Raw genomic sequence first — 16454 nt, 5'->3', positions numbered from 1 at the left:
TAGAGACAACGCCAACAAAAAGTGAGAACAGCGTCCTGCCGCCACTTTGCCTACGCCAGCCACAAATTGGAGGAAGAATATCCCTGCATTACTCTCAATGGTCCAATATTACAACAGACAGATGGGTCTTGGATGTAATCTCAAAAGGTCACATGTTGGAATTTGTGAAAACCCCTCCAAATTCGCCCCCAAAAGGACCACCCCCAGCACATCTCAGGGAGCTGTTCGTCCAAATCAATGCAATGATTCGGAAAGGGGCAATCGAGAAAGTACCACAACATCAGAGAGGAAAAGGTTTTTACTCTCGTTTTTTCTTGATCCGCAAAAAATCGGGGGAGTGGCGCCCCATCCTCGATTTGCGTGCCCTCAACAAATTTATCAAGAAGTTGACTTTCAGAATGTTGTCACTCCAAGAGATCCTCCAGTTTCTGACGGAAGGCGACCACATGGCAACCCTGGACCTTCAGGATGCTTACTTCCACGTACCCATCTTCCCCAGGCACAGGAAGTTCCTAAGATTCAGAGTGGCTGGCAGGGACTTTCAGTTCAAGGTCCTTCCCTTCGGACTACGTTCAGCCCCGAGGGTATTCACAAAGATGTTGGCACCGGTGGCGGCCCACTTGCGGTTGCAAGGTGTCCAGATTTACCCATATCTGGACGACTGCCTTATCAAGGCCAATTTCTATGCCGCCGCAAGCAGTCATATCCAGACATGCCTTTGCCTGTTTCAAAATTTAGGCTTCTCAATAAACTTCAAAAAATCGGACCTAACACCGTCTCAGAGGACGTCTTTCCTGGGAGCGACTCTGGATTCCAAAAGAGCTCAAGTCTTCATTTCAAATGAAAGACAAGCAAAGATCCAGGAACTGGCGAGGGCACTCCTCAGAAAAAAGTGTGTTTCAGTTCGAAGATTCAAGTCTTTCCTAGGGATGTTGTCATCGTGCATCCTCCTATCCCCGAACTGTCGTCTGAGGATGAGACCACTACAAGAAGAACTTGGCCACCAATGGGTGCAAATTTCCGGTTCCTTCAAAGATGTCATCGTCTTAACGCCTCGAATGAAACAAGCAATTCTGTGGTGGACTCAAGAACGCAACCTGCGAGTAGGCTGCGCCTTTCTAGCAGAAGTCCCCAGTTTCATCGTAACCACGGATGCCTCGCTGGAAGGTTGGGGCGCTCACCTTCAAGGGATGACAATCAGTGGCAAATGGAGCACACAGCAAAAGACATGGCACATCAATTTATTGGAGTTGAGGGCCATCTTCCTTGCACTCAAATCATTTCAAGCGACTCTGTCAAACTCGTCCGTGTTAATCCGAACAGACAACACGACGAGTATGCATTACCTGAACAAACAGGGGGGCACAAGATCAGCCCGTTTGTCTCAGCAAGCTCAGGAAATCTGGAATTGGGCCCTGGCACACAACATCAACCTGGCAGCAGTACATGTCCCGGGAGTAGCCAATGTACTAGCAGATTCCCTAAGCAGATCCAAATGCAGCACTCACGAGTGGGAGCTGCATCAGCCGGCACTGGATCAAATTTTCCAGAGATGGGGTCGCCCGATCTAGATCTATTCGCGACCTACCACAACAAGAAATGCATCCATTTCGCGAGCTGGATTCCACACAAGGACTCTTGCGGGGACGCTCTCTCAATGAACTGGGAACAAATCTTTGCCTACGCCTTCCCTCCGATTCCTCTAATTCCCAAGGTCATCAAGAAGATGAGGAGACAACCGTGTCGTATGATTCTAATTGCTCCACGGTGGCCCAGACAATACTGGTTCACACAGCTTCTTCTCCTCTCAGAGTGCGAACCAGTTCAGCTGCCTCAAATTCCGGATCTTCTGACAATTCAGGATGGCAAAATATATCATCCAGACCCTCATTCTCTAAAATTATCAGCTTGGCTCCTCAACACCATGAGTTCGCACATTTGAACATTCCTCAGGATTGTCAGGAAGTCCTGAACAATGCTAGGGCACCTTCTACGAACAGAACTTACAAGCTTAAATGGAAGCGTTTTTGCGCTTGGTGCAAAACTATGGATTTACATCCTATACATGCTGAACCAGACAAAATTTTGCCCTTCTTTTTACATCTTGCTAAATCGGGCTTGGCGCACTCTACACTTAAAGTGTTTTTAGCGGCCATATCCAGATACCGACAGGACGGCAAGAATTCACTATATTCCTCAAGAATTATCCAGCAATTCTTTAAAGGTCTATTCCGCATGTTTCCACCAGTACGTAGGCCACCTCCATCCTGGCACTTGAATATTGTGTTAGCTCAAGTTATGCGCCATCCTTTTGAGCCAATTCATAAAGTTGATCTAAAATTCATCACCTGGAAAGTTGCTTTACTACTGGCTTTGACATCTGCCAGAAGGGTCAGTGACATACAGGCGTTTACATCTAAACCACCTTTCTTGCAATTCACAAATGATTCGGTGATACTGCGCACCAATCCGAAGTACATGCCTAAAGTACCATCGGATTTCCACCTGAATGAGCCAGTCATACTTAAAACGTTTTTTCCACATCCGCAGACACCAGCGGAACGAACTCTACACTCGCTGGATATCAAACGGTGTCTTAAATTCTATCTTTCCAGGACAGTTGCCATCAGAAAGACTGATCAACTATTTGTTGCACATGGCAAACCACGACAAGGCAGTGCAGTGACAAAAAAAACTATCGCTAGATGGGTCTCTTCAGCGATAGGGCTCTGCCATCAACAGGCAGGTAAACCCTTGCAAACCGTGCCCAGAGCACATTCTACGAGAGCAGTCGCTTCTTCGACTGCTTTGTTTGCTGGTGTGCCTCTCCTGCATATCTGCAGAGCTGCAACTTGGTCCAGCAGGCACACATTCACGAGGCATTACTGTCTGGATTCTTCAAGCGATACCGATGCCTCGGTGGGAAGAGCAGTCCTGCGTAATCTTTTCCAATAAGGTGAGCCTCTGCTATTTCTCTCCCACCTCCTCTTGCTCTTTTGACGCCTATTGTGTTATTGCTTTGCATTGTGTTTTTCTTGCATTACTGCTATGTGCCTTGGCGTCCAAGAGCTATGTATATGTTGTTGCTATTACTGCTCACTACTCTGATTCAGGCATGTGAATCTATGAAAGACACCCCTAATACTGGAGAAGAACAATAGTTACTTACCTGTAATCTGTGGTTCTCCAGTATTGGTGTCTTTCATAGATTCACATGCACCCACCCACCTCCCCTCAGAGGCTCACTCAGGCTGTTTTATCTATACTTTACTCCGGTGCACTCCGGTGCTACAAAATCTGAGAGCCTGGGTCTCTGGGGAGAGCATTCTGGTGGGAGCTGTGGCCTGATTGGCTGCAGTTTGGTCCATACATAATGACCTGGACAGGTTCTACTGTGGAAGTTTTCTTTACTGTAGCTGGGGCTACTTTACTTCCTGGTTGGGTGTATTGTTATTTATTATGTACTAAGGGTATATTTTACTACTTTTTTATGTACCGTGGGCTCCCACTCCGACGACGGGGAATGATTCAGGCATGTGAATCTATGAAAGACACCAATACTGGAGAACCACAGATTACAGGTAAGTAACTATTGTTCTTAACGCGGCTCTCACCCTAAAGGAGCGTCCCCCCATCCTGCTGAGCCTGAATCTGGGGACAACAGCAAGGGCCTGACCTTGAGATCGAAGATTGCGGGTAGGGACATAGAAAGAAATGGAGTTGGCCAGAATCTCAGGGCCTATGCCTCTTAGGATTTTGAAGGTCAGACACAAGACCTTGAAAAGAATACGCTTCCTAACCGGGAGCCAGTGCAGGGAGCGGAGGACATGAGACACCGGGCAGAACTTAGGTAGTCCAACAATGGCTCTCGCCGCGGCGTTCTGCACCCGCTGCAGACGGGTTAACTCAGCCTGGTTAGCCCCAGCCAGCAAAGAGCTAGCGTAGTCCAGACGAGAGATGATGGTTGCCTGGACCACAAGCTGTCTGGTAGGGGCATCGAAGAACTTAAGCACCGGCCTTAAACCTCTTAAGAGACCAAAGCAACAGGCTGCGATTTTTTTGGTGTGCCCTATAAATGTGAGACCAGCGTCTAACCAGACCCCTAGGTTCTTCACCTCCGACACCGGGGTCGGAGTGGGGCCCAACTCCGAAGGCCACCACTGATCGCCCCAAAGCTCCACTCCCTTCCCGACAACCATAACCTCTGTTTTTGTGGCATTAAGCTGGAGACAGTTACCTGTCAACCAGCTGGCCACCGCCTTCAGTCCAGACTGAAACCTGGGGGCATCCTGTTCCGCATCCCCGCTGAGAGTAACCGCCAGCTGTGTGTCGTCGGCATATGAGACCATGGTTAGGCCCCACTGCCTTGCGACATCAGCCAGCGGTCTCACGTAGAGGTTGAACAACGTGGGACTCAGCGAGGACCCCTGCGGAACCCCCATGGCCAGAGGCTGGAACCTGGACTTGAAGGGAGGGATGGCAACACAGAAGGAGCGGTTGTCAAGGAAGGAGCGCAACCATTGCAGCGCCTGGCCACCGATACCAATCTCCTCGAGCCGCTGAAGGAGGATGCTGTGCGATACAGTATCGAAGGCGGCGCTGAGGTCTAACAAAATCAGCGCCACCGTCTGACCAGCATCCAACCTTGCACGGAGATGTTCCACCATCACAAGAAGGGCAGTCTCCGTGCTGTGGCCAGCACGGAAGCCATTCTGTGTGGGGTCGAGGGCATTGGACCGGGCTAAGTGTTCAGACAGGGCCAGATTGACATGGGCCTCTGTCAACTTAGCTGGCCAGGGTAGCAGCGAGATGGGACGATAGCTTTCCGGCTTAGACGGGTCAAGAGAGGGTTTTTTAATGATCGGAGACACCACCGCCTGCTTCCAGCTAATGGGGACAACCCCGTCTCTAGGGAGAGATTGACAAGGGAGCGTATAGCCGCGCGTCCCACAAAGGTCTGGTCTCGAAAGAGGGCAGGCCTCACTGGATCGGATGGAGACCCAGATTTAACTTGCGTAGCAAGTTTGTCAAACCCTTCCAGGGTGAGAGGGGGAAATGAGAGCAAAGCGGGCTGGTGAGGTGTCTCCTTAGGACTACCCAGCACTTTACCAGTGCTCGGGAATGTCCGATATATAGCCTGGACTTTTCCCAAGAAATAGGAAGCGAGGGATTCACAGTGTGTGACAGAGCTCTCAGCCGTGGAGATAGACCGCTTAGACATAAGATCTTTCACCGCCTTGAAGATGGCCTTCGACGGGTTAGTGCTGTTCCGGAATTCCTCGGCATAAAATGCCGCTCGGGCACGACAAATGGCCCAGTGATAGAGCTTGACGGACGCGACATATGTAGGGATAAGACTGATTTGTATATGGTTGTTTAAACTGTAGTGGCATGGTGTGCACAATAACAATGAATTGGGATACAGCCCGAGTGATTATCAGTGGTTGAAATTAATTCAGGCATTCCATCCATCTCAGTTTTGTATGCCTTTTGGGGTAAAGGCATGGCCTGATGATAGGATGGGACGCCCATCCCTTTTTTTTTGGCCAATAAATCCCTGGTGTCTAGTGGGTTTCTGCCCTGAGTAGGCTGTTTTGGGGGTAAACACCCCCTATCTGCCCCTGGGGGAGGGGGGCAGAAAGGCTGTTGTGCACAGAGTGGTAGCGGGGGGGGCACATTCTCATAGACTAAGCTGTGGACTTTGTTTTTCATTTCAATCTTTATTTCGATCTACTTAGATCATAAAAGATATACATACAATTTAAAATCAACTTGCAATCAATAGAAAATAAAACAAAGATTATAAAAACCTTACAGTAAACATTTTAAAAGAGTAACAATGCATTCTAGTAAAAAATCAACAGTACATTTCATTTTTCACGAATCAGTGACTGACTTAATATAACGAGTGCGGGTGTGCCACATCGCTGTTAGGAATTTTGCCACCGCAACCACAATCGGGGGTGATAAATCCATCTTTAAAATTCTGTATGCTGGAAGATGATGTCTAAAACCTAGGTTTTTTAAAAGGGGGATGAGCCAGTGCCTCCTGGATCTATGGTAAGCTTTACAAAAAAATATGATGTGCAAATCATTTTCCTGAGGATGTGTGCATACCGGGCACTGTTCTGTGGGCGAGGGCTGACCCCAGCGTTTGGTGAAAGCCCTAAGGGGGAGTGTGCCGTATCGCCACTGCAGAAACAATTTCCGGGTCAAAACGGGACTAATGCCATCAAGGACGTGCTCTAGATAGTATGAGTCTTTGAATTTGATGAACAAATTGGTGAGGGACCCCTCCCGTGTACTCTCTACTAATGCATGTAAATTTCGCTCATAGAAATCCCTTGAGAGGAGTTTACGTGGGATCCTAGAGCATGCATTTCCCGGGTCTAGACATAGTTCTGGTCTTCCTAGGCTCTCACAAGTTTGTCTAATGTATCTCAACCAGGGGATGTGTAAGGCATTTGGTAAAGATAGGATCTCTTGGAGCTCAGTCCTGTAATTCATGAGTTCAGGCGTACTCCAAATTCGACGCCAGAAAGTGATTGGTTTCAGTCCCAACTCCTCTGTAATTGGTCTTATACCCAGATCTAACCTCATCGGGAGAAGCGGGGTGCTTGAGGGTAAAGCTACCAGCTGCCTAATGAATTTATTTTCAGTGGACAACAGGTTTTGGGCTGGTGTGTGACCCCACAATTCCCCCCGTAGGTGACTGCCCCCCTTGCCTGCATTTTATACATTTGGAGCACAGGACCACGGGGTTTGTAGGTTGACCTATTCACCATCCTGCAGATGCCACCCGTTAACTGTGCTAATTTCATGTTCGCCTTAGTCCGGTGCGTATCCCAGGTCATGTTTTGGTTTATATTCACCCCGAGGTATTCAATATTAGATACCCTCTCGAGTCTCAGTGTGCCTATAGTGGGATTGGGGCGTGTTGAGGAGGGGGGGTTGAGAATCATATATTTAGTTTTGAGGGCATTGATTTCAAGCCCCCGCTCCACGCAAAAAATCGTGAACCCATCCAAGACCCGTTGTATTCCCATAGGGGATTTGGACAGCAGCAGGGTATCGTCCGCAAACATAATGGCAGGCACCCTGCTCCCGTTGAGCTTTGGAGCATCGATGTCACCTATCCTAGTCAAATGGGCGATTACCCCGTTGACAAAGAGGCAGAACAGGGTCGGTGCAAGCACACAACCCTGTCTCACCCCCCTGTCATCGGGGAATCTTCCAGAAAGTGCCCCATTCCTACCGCACCTAACACATGCAAAATTCCCCTGATGCAATCTTATCAAGATCGAGAGGATATCAGCTGGGATGCCCAACTCTGCCAACACAGTCCATAGTCTAGCTCTGGGCACTAAGTCGAAGGCGGCACGCAAGTCCACAAATATTGTGTACAAACTGCCACCCTCTATTACGGCTGTTTTCCAAAACAGAAGATTTAAACAAAAAATCTGGTCCATGGTTGAGACCCCCTTTCTAAATCCTGCCTGGTAGAGGCTCAAAATTGCAAATTCCTCTATCCAACTTTGAATACGGTCAAGTAGCAACCTACCAATTATTTTCTGGGGTACGTCTATGAGGCTGATGGGCCTGTAGTTGGCTGGGAGCAGAGGTGACCCCTTCTTGAATATCGGCACAATCTCTGCGCCCAGCCAAGTACTCGGGACCTCCATACCCCTCAGGACAGCATTAAATAGCAGCACCAGGTAAGGGGCCCACATGTCAGGCTCCTGCTTAAATAAGTCGCCAGGTAAACCGTCTAGTCCGGGCGCCTTGCCTGGTGTCAGCCCTGCAATGGCGGCTCGCACCTCCATCTCTGTGAAGGGTTCCACATCTGGTGAGCCACCAAGGGTCGGTTGTGCTTGATTTGGAGCCCCATCATGAACCATGTAAAGTGACTGGAAATGGTCCTGCCAAGCCTCTGCTGAAATATTGGGTTCGATAGCCGAAACTGGCTCCTCGGACCCCGTGTTGACAATGCCCCAGAATTTGCGGGAATCCCTGCCAACTAATAAGGTGGCAAGATTTTCCCACTTCTCCTGTTCCCATTCACTCTTTGCGTGGGTGACCAAGCGTTGTAATCCCTCCTTCTGGCCTGAGTCTCAAGTCTATCAGTACCCGCCTTGATTGAAATCAGCAGGTCTGATTTGGCCTTACGGCATGTAGCGTTATACCAGGTTGGGCGGTTGGGCGGTTGGGACAGCCGCCCCCTCTTATTCCTGTGGTAAATAGGACTTCAGCTACTGACTTAATAAGATCCTCGTGTGCCAACCTCAGTTGCTCATGTATATCCTGGGTGCTAGCAAGCTCCATTATTGAGCACACCTTATCAAGTGTAGGGATGACCCGGGCATAAAGCCCTGAAATCTTCTCTGCATTCACTGCTAGCTTCTCCCACCTCACTCTCCGTCAATTGTTCGTCAGTGCCAGCTGGTGCGGGTGCCGCTACCCCTCTGTCAACTAAGCCGGGGAGTGCATATTCCAGTTCAAGCGCATTATGGTCGCTGTCTTCCCTTTGGATCACCTTAAAATCAATGATATGCGACCATAAAGCGAGTTGGACCAACATGTAGTCCAGTCTAGACTCCCTACCCACTCTATTGTATGTGCATTTGGGGGGGATGTCGGAGGTTATACGTCCATTGCATGCCCGCACACCATGTTTGAGGGTTAAGCCAGTGATCTGGACGGCAAGAGGAGTCCAAGCTCGGGGGGGTGGGAGGGGGGGCTGACGTGGGGGGTACTGACCACACTGCATCCTCCTCTAGGGAGAGTCCATCCAGTAGGCCTGGGAGAGGCTCAAAATGGCAGTTTAAGTCCCCTCCTACCAGAAAAGGTGTACCCTGGGGAATGTCGCTGAGGAAAACAGATAGTTCGTCGATGGTACGCGACTCCTTTGTGATGTTTACCGGCCTGGAGTAAACGTTTACTACGGCCAGTCTACTCAGGTTAGGCCACTCCAACAGGACCCCCAGAATATCCTCCGAGGCTGTGTCAGGTAATCTGGCTTTACAACCCAGGTCGACCTCCACCCACTTTGCAAGACCTCCTGAGGGGCGCCCCTTTCCCCCCCATTTCGCCGGGATGGAGAATGTCGCGAAGCCTGGACGATAGACATCCTCTCTCGCCCAGGTTTCTTGAAACATACATATCTCCATACCCTATATAAATAAGCTCCAATCCGGGCAGTTCAATTTGTTCCCCAGGCCAGCCACATTCCACGATAATATCTTTAAAGAGGATTTTCTATGATCCGAAGTTTTTAATGATGGAGTGTCCGTCTCGCATGTACTTGGCAATAATTCCTGCTCGACTATAATATCTGTCAAAACAGATCGGGACCCTGCAATAGTCGATTGGGCCGCCTTGATATGTTTTTCCTTCACGTCCCGGTGAGTCTCCCCAGGGGAATTATCACAAAGTTCAGTGGGGTGGGTAGTTTTTCCTTTTTTGGGACCCCCCAATTGGCCACCGTCCTCCCCCGTCCTGGCCAGATACTGTCAGTCGACCATATCTAAACAGCTAAACCTGTTGAATGTCGGAAAGTGGGCAAAGTGCTGAGGTCTGGAATGGTGGAAGGCTCCTCTCTCTCTGCCGGCCCATCCATCCCTCCTACTAGGAATTGTTTCCCATCCCGCCTCCTCCTCGTGTATCCACGCCGTTGGTGGGTAGAAAAAGGATAGGGGTAGGGCCTGGATAGATGTCCCCTGGTCCTGGTGCGACCCTCTGCATATATGGGAGACGGTCCTGGGATCCCTAAAATTAATTTGGACACAATCTCCGGTGATTGATTTCCTTGAGTTACCTAACCATGGGACTCTCCTTACCATAAGAACCTCGCTCATAACTCCATGGGGAAGAGGTCTTTATGTACTGAGCCAACTAACCACCTTATTTTTTAGTGCCAGAACAGGTTCTTTGTAATTAGGTTTAAGCTCGGGGACGCCAGCTAGAATAACTGTATATGGACTTGCCTCCGGTGGCAAGTTAACTGGCCTAATTTTTTTAGTGGTGACATGTGCTCCCTGTGTGACTGTAGCTTTCCTCTCGGTGTTACTGGAAGGTACGGCACAGTCAGTTGACTGAGGGATAGCAGTAAGTGGTGTGGGCTGCTGAGTCTGTAATATTATGGGAGCTATATTACCATCCTTCACTGGGGGCACTAATGTGGTCTTCTTGTTCCTAAGCTCCACCCCTCCTCCAGCTACCTTACTATCTTTATTGTAATTGTCCACTAGTTGCACCGTTTCTTTCTCTATTTTCACAAGCCTGTCCTCAATCTTTATTAGGCGTGCTTCTAGGGGGCTTATTAGTAACTTCAGAAGAGCGGCAATGTTGGACATAGTAATGTCATCATCGCCATTGATTTTATTTGTGCGAGGAGGATTTACATTATCTAATGCCTGTGGGGATGAATTCGTGATGGGTGGCACCTTAGTATAGTCCGGCTGTGCTGGTCCCTTATTAGTTGAACCCTTTTTATTACCCACAATTACAGGGTTGCGCTTTGCAACTTTAGCCTTGCGCCCCCCCCCTATTTTGTGCCCCTCTTTTCCTCTTTGGTATAGCTCCTTCCCTTTCCCCCTGTGTAGGATCACTAGTTATACTGTTAGTGCCGACCGTGTTACCTATAATGACAGAAGGTGTGGGGGGAGGGGGGTTTTCTTGAGACCTGGGTAGGGCTAGTAAACTTAGCTCATCAGGACTACTAGCATTGCTATGAAGGGTATAATTGATTATATTAGTCATGGCTAACGTCCCACTAGCCCCATTTTCCTCAGTGTCTAGCTCAATACGTTCTAGTCTATTTTCAGGTGTCCTAGTATGAGCTATAGGGCCTAGAGAGGATCTTTTCACCCATTCAATTTCCTGGGATACACGCCTTTCAAGAGCCGAAATTTCATCAATCAGGAGAGACCCCGCTTTGACAAAATAATTGGCCAGTGTACCTTTTGCTTGTCCGGCTGCCAGCGTGCTCTTGCTCCTTGTCTCTCTAGCAGTCGATGATTATGGGAGCTAGATGAGATAGTATGAAAAGATGGCAAGAGCAAAAGGGGATGGCCCAGTCCCGGTCTCGTCCGTTTTCGAACGGCCTCAAACGGCCCGCCCTTTGCCTGGGCTTAGCCCGGCGCACGCCCGCACGCGTCCCGCGTTCGCGGTAATGGGCGTGGATATATAGGTGCAGCAGGGGGCGGTAAGAGACACCAGGTGCGCTGTGTTGTTAGAGCGCGGTGAACCCTGGGTCTCGCAGTCCCGGCCCCTTGCAGCACACGGCAGTCGTCCCAATGTTCAGCAGTTCTCCTCGGTGGCGGCAGGGAAGATATGCCCAAAGTCCTCGACCCAGCAAGACGGCTGCGAGCGGCACCCGCGGAGCGGGGGCCGCGGGCCGTAAATAGTTGTGAGGTAGGAAGGGGCGGGAAGAGACACCAGGTGCGCTGTGTTGTTAGAGCGCGGTGAACCCTGGGTCTCGCAGTCCCGGCCCCTTGCAGCACACGGCGGTCGTCACAATGTTCAGCAGTTCTCCTCGGTGGTGGCAGGGAAGATATGCCCAAAGTCCTCGACCCAGCAGACGGCTGCTTTTTATATAGCATCTTGGTTTGCTACTGAGGGCCAGTGTACCTTTTGCTTGTCCGGCTGCCAGCGTGCTCTTGCTCCTTGTCTCTCTAGCAGTCGATGATTATGGGAGCTAAATGAGATAGTATGAAAAGATGGCAAGAGCAAAAGGGGATGGCCCAGTCCCGGTCTCGTCCGTTTTCGAACGGCCTCAAACGGCCCGCCCTTTGCCTGGGCTTAGCCCGGCACACGCCCGCATGCGTCCCGCGTTCGCGGTAATGGGCGTGGATATATAGGTGCAGCAGGGGGCGGTAAGAGACACCAGGTGCGCTGTGTTGTTAGAGCGCGGTGAACCCTGGGTCTCGCAGTCCCGGCCCCTTGCAGCACACGGCAGTCGTCCCAATGTTCAGCAGTTCTCCTCGGTGGTGGCAGGGAAGATATGCCCAAAGTCCTCGACCCAGCAAGACGGCTGCTTTTTATATAGCATCTTGGTTTGCTACTGAGGGCTATCACAAGTGTTGTATTCCCTCTCTGAGTCCTCAGTCTGTGGCGAACATGAAGATCTATACCGATGAGTAGAGTATATGTGTAAATTTACCTGAATTGCACTCAGTGAATAGACTTTAATGCTTTTGCTACATTCTGCCAATTAAGGAAAGAACAAAGCCTGTTAAGCGAGCGGAAAAGCTTTTTAATGCTGTGGCAGATGGGCTGTACATGCCATTAGCACTGTGTGTGGAATGCTGAGATCAATTCAGAAAAACATAAGGCTTATAATACTAGCAATATTAACCACTCTTTGCATGCTTTTTAACTTGAGTAAGAGTGTTAAGCAGGGATACAAAGATCATTGGAACAGTTGACTTCGTTGGCTATGTTGTACACTAAAATTAAGGGACAGGGTGCTAATGGCTTTATTACCTATGTGTTTACAGGCATTACCAGCTGTTAATTGCCATTCTCCCCTTTTAGGCGGCCTCCCATTATTTTCAGGGACCAACAATGTTTTTCTGTCAATCAGCTGTCAATCAGCAGGAGTCAATGCCCTCCATAGAATTTGAAATCCATATTCACAACTTAAGCACAGGACCGTAACACAATTAGGAGTTCTGTAACATTCCATGGTTTTAATAGAGTTGTCATCATTCCATAGTTCTAAATACTTAATTTTAGTAGTTTTAGCGGTGCCACACATTTACTGGGAGTATTGTCACAGTAAGTTTAAAGAATTAACGTAGTAGGCATATATACTGTAATTTAGGTTTGCTCAGGTGCAAAATGAATACAGGACATTTGTCATGGTTAAACATATAAATACATTTTTTTATTTTACCATTTCCTTTCAGTGTTGAATAATGAATTTCTACCATAAGTCTATATTCCTTGTATATCAAATATATGTCTATTAGGTTCAAATTTCCATGGTTGGTGGAGGGCTGTATAGCTGTTCTAAGTCTCCTCACTGTGATTGTAGAGCCACGATTGAATAAATATGACCAAAATACTTCTATCTCCAAGGATTTGGGCTTTAATTTTATATCCTATAGAGTTGATTTTGAATTGAGAATAAAGTCCCCAGATGGAATGTATACAACAGTTTGTTGTTAAAATACCTTTGTACGATCCTATTTATATCATCAGTATATTTGGTTGGCCTCCGTGTGATTCGTCCGGTCTGAAATCCTCCAATTAATTTGAAGCTGTGTGCTAATTCCACAGAGAAATCAAGATATTTAACCAGACTTAGTTGACAAATAACTATAACTAGTTCTGTCTGATCTGTCATTGCTGCCTACTCGCATGTTACAGAGTATTCATGTGGCCAGTGTATCTGTTTGTAGCACTAACAATATTCTTCACTTTTACAGAACATAAAAAGGTGAGGTGGTTGTTTCTGGCCGCATATATACTGCTGGTTCGATAGATAGTGGCATGATGCAAATGGTACACTACACAAATGCAAATTCTCAGTAACAATATAGATCCAGAGAACATTTAGTCAAAGAAACAATGCACACTTATTCTTTGAATTTTTGTTTCAAAGGACCTGGGGAATTTGATATGTTGCTGTGTACTTCTAATTCCTTGGACCAGACCATAGCCAGAAAATGCAGATGCATTCTCCCGGGAGTCATGTCACCAAGGTGACCTGACAGAGTAGTCACACAAGAGAGGCAGGATTTAATTCCAACATGTGAGCATAGCCATCTACATTCCTTGCCCCCTTCAATCTGCATTGGGAGCATCAGAAGCACCACAGGTGTACCCTGGATAGAAGCAAGAGACCGATGAAGAAAGTCCAATAAAAACCAGGGCATGGAGAGAGACCCCATGGTGTTTGTGCCTGCCACACAAAAGGACTTACAAGGCATTCGATAAAACATACTATTGCCAATTTCAGATATTGCCTTCGAAGAGACCAGGGAGAGACTTGCGAGAATTTCACAATTGTTTTGATCTTCCAGAATAATATGCAAAGGGCAGAAAAGTACTGCAGAAAAAAGAGAAAGAACAGTAGGAGAAATAGTTGCTGAACCTCCATTGCCTCGGCAGGAGGGTGAGTACCAGGCTGCTTAAAAAGAAAGGTTCCACATGAAATTGAACTTGTATCCCAATGAAAATGATTGTTTTACCTGATTGGGTACAGAAATTAAGGAAAGCTTCCAGCAGTTATCTCAGATAAAGGGATGCTGAGGCAGACAAAAACTGTCTAACTTTGTTGAGAGCTTAGTCTGGGAAGAGGACTTCTGCAGTGCCTCTAGACATTCCCAGATAAACCTACAAAAATGGTGGGGCACACAGTCAAGCTGACAAACACACACATATACAGTCACAATCAAAGTCACAGCCACACAAACACACAACAATCAAAATATTGCGAGTCAGAAAGGCGCCACATTTAACAAATAAAAAATAAAACTTTAATTTACCTTATCCTGCAGCACATACTCCATGTCCTCCAGTCCCTGGCTCCAGACTCCTCTGAGCGCGAAGTCAGGTCCCAAAGCAAACTACCTTATCCAATCCCGATGCTGCTCTCATGCTGCTATCAATGTTAAGCAGCATGAGTGAAGCGTTTGGATTGGTTGGAGGAGGCTGGCTCAGTGTTTCGGAAGGCACTGGACAGCTGAGTTGGAGACCTTTGAATTGTGCATGTCGGGCTGGCTATAGCAAGAAGGCTAGCTAAACCAACATGTGCTCTTCAAACTGAAGTGACCACTCCTCATTGCTGCCAATCAGCAGCAATGACGCAATGACTCAATGACACCGCCCCGCCCTGGCTCTCTGTTCAGCAGTGAGTTGAAAAAAAATCATTTTATTACCATTTTATTTTTCCAGTTTTCTGCATAGCATTGTGGTGGTGGAGCGACGCTCCTCTGCTCATATGGAGGAGTCGCCACTGGACATTCCTGCAAATGCACTGCTACAGCCCCTAAAATTAGACTCTGAAGTTACTGCAGTTCATTCATTTTTTCAGGTGGTGGACAGAGAAATGCCGCTTAAATCCTGAGACTAGGAAGGAACCTTGAAGTCCTTCATGCGTCATCCCCACTTTCGTTTAGCTTTTTCAACATAAGATGGAAAAAAAGGAGCAGAGGATGGTAACAGAGTCATAAGAGTGCAAAATAAAATGTGTGTTTTTTTTTAAAAGTCAAAAGAGTGCAAGGTGGGATTCTAAATGGTTCAGAGAAAGCTTCAAATAGTCTTACCAAGAAAGCTTCAGACCCCTTAAGTCCAATTAAGGATCTTTCAACAGTGTCTGTGATTGTGATTCCATCTACAACCTATGTTCAAACCCTAAATAAGGACTCGTTTGTGGTCTCCCAAGCGAGATAAAAAAGCAAAGCCTATAGTTATGGAAGTCTCTACTGGTCCTTGTGCCAGGACCTCTAGGACACTAGAGACCATTGGTCTTTTTGCATATTTATTGTGCTAATTTTTGGGTAGAAAACTACTGTAATTAACATGTAAGTTTAGAGTCTCAGACCCTTGACCAAAACGAAGTGGACTTTAAGATGAATTGAACAATGGCAAGACTTTCATTGACTGGCTCGTGAATCGGGTTGAAATTCCTGATTTTATGATTTGCTCCCTTCCTATTTTTTTTCCTTCTTTACAAATTCTAATATGCAAAGGTCTGGACCTGGCTGAACGCAATAAACAGGCACTTGACTAGTGTAGATGTTTTCGTATTTTTTTCTTTTCTTTTACATATCTTGGAGCACCACCAGCCCGAAATCAACCTCGAGGGGAACACCTAGTTCATTCATTATTTTTGTTCATTGTAGAATTGGGTAAAGTGGATAGAGTTGTAAGTTTTGGTAGCTATTCAGATAGAAGTCTGGTTCATTGGTCATCTGAAACTCATGTCTATTTTAGGCTTTGTTGTAGCTGAAAGTGACAAGTAATGCATTAATGTAATGGCCACAGGAGGAATTATTCCGTCGACCATTGACCTGATAAACGTAAACAGAGTGATTTCCACTTGTGGTAGACGTAGATCAGTTGGCCTTCCACATGTATCTTTAGAAACCTTTCTCAACATTAGAAAGCCTACAACGTTGGAGTACTGAAAAATAAGCACTAAGCCTCATTCACTGATTATGGAACCCAAAACGCATCATTTGACCTCCGTTATATGTTGTGCACTTTAAAGTGACCCTCAATTACAATTTACAAACCTGTTATAAACGTTTGTGCTCACAGATAATCTGCATTACTTATATACCCTCTGGACACATACTGTATACTCTCTGGCTAACACTGCATGACCTCTGTCGTGTTGTATATGGCCATACTCTGCATGCCCAAACCATGCTCAGCCAGCTGTCGAAGAGAGTTGTCACACAGAGGACCATGTCTGCATCATTGAACTCAAGCAAGTGAAGAAG

General features: G+C 47.3%; 1 protein-coding gene across 1 annotated transcript in view; it reads left to right on the top strand.

Annotated features, from left to right (window-relative positions):
- The window catches only part of ITPKC (inositol-trisphosphate 3-kinase C), a 902887-nt gene that overhangs the window by 59337 nt on the left and 827096 nt on the right, over positions 1–16454 (top strand). The gene's annotated exons all lie outside the window — the stretch shown is intronic.

The sequence above is a fragment of the Lissotriton vulgaris genome, chromosome 9 (genome assembly GCF_964263255.1).
Source record: "Lissotriton vulgaris chromosome 9, aLisVul1.2, whole genome shotgun sequence".
In the NCBI taxonomy this organism is placed as follows: domain Eukaryota; kingdom Metazoa; phylum Chordata; class Amphibia; order Caudata; family Salamandridae; genus Lissotriton; species Lissotriton vulgaris.
This window is presented reverse-complemented; position numbering and strand designations above follow the sequence as displayed.